Consider the following 5,684-nt stretch of genomic DNA (forward strand, 5'->3'; position numbering starts at 1 on the left):
GTCTGAAAGGGCAGGGAAACAGTCCAATGAGCATCACCGCAGAGGAGCCAATCAGCTAGATGTTGCTGGGGCCGCTGTGAGCCAATCATCAGCCGGCAGCTGGAAGTTTGCTGGCAGCTGGAAGTTTGCTGGGGCCCCTTTGGCTGTGGCTCTCAACACAGTAGGACCCAGTTGACCTCCCACAATGTCTCAACCAGGGTTCAGTGCAGGACCATTATCATCTTCATCTTTACCACCTCCTGCTTCTTCTTAGCACAAAATAAAAGAAAGACAAGGAAAAGGAGATAAGTTGCAAAAGAGATCCATGATACCATTTCATCATATGCCCTCTGTGGCTGAAGAGTTATGCATGAAACAGGATACTCCAGGACAAAAGATAGGGTTGGCATGGATGGACTCCTCCTTAGAGGTGTCTATCAGTTGAAAGTATGATAAGCAAATGTTTGTGCCTTCCAGAAATACAAGCAAGCAAATGATTCTGAATTCTATGGATTCACCTCATTCCCCTATTTCCCCTCTGCCACCAACACTCAGCCCTCAGCCATGAGGTTAGGAAACAAAAAGTTTGGACCCACCATCTGTCCCTGTGAATCTAGCCCTCTATGGAAATGGGCTAGAACTTCAGCCCATTTATCTACATTAGATTACAGAATTGTCCTTGGAGGCCAAAGACTGTCTCTAATGGCAGAGATCAGCAAGATAGCCTTATATTGTGGGATTAAGCCCTCAAACCCAGAGTAATCAGATAAATCATGGAATAGTTTTCATCTCCCAGCCAGCGATGATGCTGAGTTCAGGCCTCCAGAGCTCCAGGGTGAAAGATGTGATTCAAAAATGGAGGTGAACTCAGAGAGCACTGCATTGCAAAGACTCTTTGCATAACCTAACAAATAGTTTAAAATCTGTCAAGTCAAGCAGCCCCAGATGCAGTCACTCCATTTCCTTGACCCGTTGCCTCTGTCACAGCAACCTGGAGACAGTTTGGGACAAGTCAATGACCCATATAACTTTGAAGATGGCAACATAAAATACATCTTCACAGCAAATAAGAAATGCAAACAAGGGACAGATAAGGATTCCCTGAAAAAAAAATAAGTCAGAGGATGGATTTGGTTCCAAGGATGTCACCACACCAGGTCATTCCACACCAGTGCCTGATGGGAAAAATGCCATGTCTATTTTCAGTTCTGCTACTAAAACAGATGTCTGGCTGGATAATGCAGCTGGCAGAACTGGCTCCAATAGCCTTATGCAGGTGACAGAGTTGTCACCTTCCCTGCATGTCTTAGACAACATCTTTGATCATTCTGATGATGATGAACTTGGGGCTGTATCACCTGCACTGCAATCATCAAAAATGCCTATGGTTGGAATGGAAGATCAACCTCTTGGGAAGGATGGAAGAACTGATGTTCCATACCCACCAACAGTTGCAGACTTTCAAAGGATGTTCTCCACTCCTCCATCTTTGGAACAGCATCCTTCATTTTCTTCTGTGATGGATCATAAAGATGGGATCAGTTCAGAGACAGTTTCAGCATTAGGCATGATGGAGAGTCCTATGGTCAGTATAGTTTCAACACACCTCACAGAATTCAAAATGGAAGTAGAAGATGGATTAGGAAGTCCCAAACCTGAGGAAATAAAGGACTTTTCATATGTGCACAGAGTTCCACCCTTCCAGCCTTTTGTGGGATCTTCCATGTTTGCTCCACTGAAGATGTTGCTGACCCATTGCCTGCTACCTCTGAAAGGACCTGATGTCTGTCTGTTTTGGCCTTCGTGGGTAATTTCTCCTAAAATTGAACAACTGCCCATGCCCCCTGCAGCCACTTTCATTAGGGATGGCTACACTAATGTGCTTAGTGTTGGGAGCCTAGAAGATGCAGATTATCTGAAAACACCACAGATGAACATGCTGAAGATGCTGAGCAGCACTGCCCCAGCCAGCAATGTGGGGCAGGAGTCCTCCCATCTCCAGCGACCACTCAATTTTCTGTCCCCACACCACGAACCCCCAGAACCACAAGAACTCCCAGAGTTGGGGGTACTGCCAGTGGTCAAGGGTCTGTAAATATTACAGCACTGATCAGGGGTCACCAGCCTCTACCCCCTCTACCACATGGGCCTTAACTTTGTGGAGCCTGCCACCATGCAGCCAATTGCTGAGGCCTACAGTCTTTGTGTAACCCTGATTCTCTCAGATTCTGTGATTAATATCTTTAAAGACAGAAACTTTGACTGCTGTTGCACCTGTGCCTACAACATGAACATCAAAGAGGCAGATGTTGGCCTCTACATCCCCGATTCTTCCAATGAGGACCAGTACATCTGCACCTGTGGATTTAATGTGATTATGAACCACAAACTTGGCTACAATTTGGGACTCTTCCTTGAAGATGAGTTGGATATTTTGGGGAAGAATTCTCATATTGGTCAGGCTGCAGAGAGGTGTTTAATGATGTGTCAGACCAAGTTTCTTCCTTAGATGGAGGGAGACAGAAAATCCCAGGAAACACCCATATGCCTTCTTCTCCTTCAGAATTGACATACACAATCTTTTGCTTCTCTGAGTTTCCTGGACTATATTTCCTCTAGCAGTCACCAATCTCTTCCCTGTATAAGCTGGAGTTATGACCGGGTACAGGCAGACAACAATGATTACTGGACAGAGTTCTTTAATGCACTAGAGGAGGAATGGCAGTATGTGGATAATCCCACTGGTGGGAAAGTGGATGAAGCTCTGGTGAGAAGTGCCACTGTTCACTCTTGGCCTCATAGCAATGTGCTAGACATCAGCATGTTCTCCTCTCAGGATGTGGTCCACATGCTGTTGTCTCTGCAGCCCTTTCTCCAAGATGTCATCCAAAAGAAGCACACAGGAAGGACCTTGGAGAATATCCAGCACATGCAGGGAACACTCACCTGGCAGCAATTCCATGAGATGATGGGACGTGGAACCTACAGTTCAGAAGAATCCCCTGAACTGTTACCCATCCCTACCCTGCTAGTAGGCTATGACAAGGACCTCCTGACCATCTTTCCATTCTCCTTGCCCTTTTGGGAAAGGCTGTTGTTGGACGCATGTGGGGCCACCGTGAAGTTGCCTATATTGTGGTGTGTCCAGAAAATTAGGCCTTGCTCAAAGGAGCCAAAACTTTCTTCAGGGACTTGAGTGCTGTATATAAGATGTGTAGGCTTGGGCAGCACAAGCTCATTTGCAAAGTTCTATGTGATGGCATCATGCATATGGGAAAGACCATGGCACAGAAGCTGACAGATAAGTTTGTGAGCAAATGGTTTAACCAGCCTTGGAGCAGTGAGGACAATGACAATAATTCCAGACTCAGACTTTATGCACAAGTTTGCCACCATCAACTAGCACCTAATTTAGCCACTCTGCAGCTGGACAGCAGCCTATTGATACTAACTAAATACCAGACCCCACCAGCAGCAACACAAGGACAAGCTCCACCTGGGAATGCTAGGCCTTTAGCTTCAAATTCAGGATCAGCAGTTCCCCCAGCTAGCAGTGCATTCAATCTCACCTCTACTGGTGGTTCTACAAACTCCACAACAAGTAGTTCCACATACGGTTCCTCTGTGCCCCCAGTCTCATCATCTGCTTCTGCTCTGGGTATTAACCAGATGAGCACTACTTCTTCCTCAGGACTCAGTGGTAGTGTTAGAGGGCAGAACCCCAGTGTTGGGGGCAGTGCCACTGACAGAACACAAGGGAACATGGGCTGTTGTGGAAACACTGATCTTGGGCAGAATTTCTCCCAGCCCATGCAGGATGGACAAGAAAGTGTTACAGAAAGGGAGAGAATCAGAATTCCCACAGAGCCTGACTATGCAGACAGCCAAGCCTATCCTCCTGCTGTTGTCATTTACTTGGTGGTCCCATTCACCTACACTGCAGAGGAAGACTCCACTTCTGGAAACTTCTGGCTCTTGAGTTTGATGTGCTGCTGCACAGAAATGCTGGATAATTTATCTGAGCATATGAGAAATTCTTTCTTTCTCCAGATTGTGCCTTGCCAGTACATGCTTCAGACAGTGAAGAATAAACAAGTTTTCCACAATCAATACTTGAAGTCCATGGCATTTTCCATGTACTGCCAGTGCAGGTGACCTCTGCCCACACAGATCCACATTAAATCCCTCACAGGATTTGGACTTGCAGCCAGCATTGAGATGACTCTTAAGAACCCTGAGCAGCCCAGTCCAATCCATCTTTACTCCCCTCCTTTTCTATTGTGCCCAATCAAAGACAAATCAAAGCAGAAAGAGCTTGGACAGAACTTTGGTGAGGCCAGCCAGAAGTACAACGTGCTCTTCGTGGACTATTGTCTATCCCACGAAAAGCACTGGCTCTTGGCTTCCTGCACTGACCTCCATGGGGAGTTATTAGAGACTTGCAGTGTGAATATTGCTTTACCAAATAGGTCACAGAAGAGTAAAATATCTGCACAAAGATTTGACTGCAGAAACTGTGGGAAGGTGCATAGGCATTGTGCAAATGATATCACTGCCCTGGAGAGTTGTGATTGGAACACTTGAGCATCTTGGCAATGGGTAGCTTAAAGTTTGGAGTATCATCCTTGGAGAATGTTCACTACAATCAGCAAACAGCTCAAGGGTGTGTGCTGGATATGTGGAGCCCCCCATGGAGTTCCAGGGGTCCTTTGTAGTGATGCCAGATGCTGTCACAATGGGCTCTGTTTGGGGCTGAAATACTGTACTGAACCTGTAGTCTTATCAGCTGTACACCCCTCAAGATGCATCTTGTACATCCTAGTGTTCTCAGCATCATCAACCATCCAGGTGGCTCAGCAAACTATCCCAATGAGTATAGGTTCAGCCCTAACAATGATGATGTTTGTTGACCTTCCATTTCCAGATGATATGGACAATGACATTGGCATATTAATGACTGGGAACCTCCATTCCTCTCCCAACTCCTCCCCAGTTCTCTCCTCAGACTCTCCTTCTGGAATTGATGTGGGCTCTCACTTCCAGCACAGTCTGAGCCAGGGCAAGTGTCTTCTCTCAAGAGAGGCACAAGAGGGGCTCAAGCAGCAGCCCTTGGCCCTTGGGTATTTTGTGTCAACTGTCAAAGCTGCGAATCTCTCCCAGTGGTTTTTGGTCATCATGTCCCCAGACTCAGAACCAGTGCCCTCTCTTCCTAAAGGCTTCACTTCATCACCACATCTCTGTAGCACAGTCGGATGAACTTCTCCCTACCAGGAATTCTCAATGGGTTCCACACCCTCTGGACTCCAAGACCACATCTGATGTTTTAAAGTTTGTTTTGGAGCAGTACAATGCACTGTCCTGGCTCACATGCAATCCAGCCACCCAGGACCATACTTCCTGCCTTCCTGTCCACTTGTGGTGCTCACTCAGTTGTACAGAAAAAGAGTGAAAAAAAATCTGGGAGATCATGCCTAAAACGTCATGTGTTCATGATCACACAGCAGTAGATCTTGTTAAGAACACACTGGGTTTTAGGAGTTCTGCCATGCTCAATGCGGCCCGCATTGTGTGAAGGATGACAGTTTCATACCCAGGCAGTTGGGCTCTGTCCAGAGCCGTGGAGGCAAGTACCTTAACTAGTTTTATATAGTCATAATGGAAATATATTTTCTAGTGACTTCTTATCAAAAGCCAGTGTTCTCCTC

At 46.4% G+C, this 5,684-nt stretch overlaps 1 pseudogene; it reads left to right on the forward strand.

Annotated features, from left to right (window-relative positions):
• Positions 1-161: 161 nt before the first annotated feature.
• On the forward strand, positions 162-5,428 carry LOC107134356 (annotated as a pseudogene).
• Positions 5,429-5,684: the final 256 nt, after the last annotated feature.

This window comes from Marmota marmota, unplaced genomic scaffold, assembly GCF_001458135.2.
Source record: "Marmota marmota marmota unplaced genomic scaffold, marMar, whole genome shotgun sequence".
NCBI classification, from domain to species: domain Eukaryota; kingdom Metazoa; phylum Chordata; class Mammalia; order Rodentia; family Sciuridae; genus Marmota; species Marmota marmota.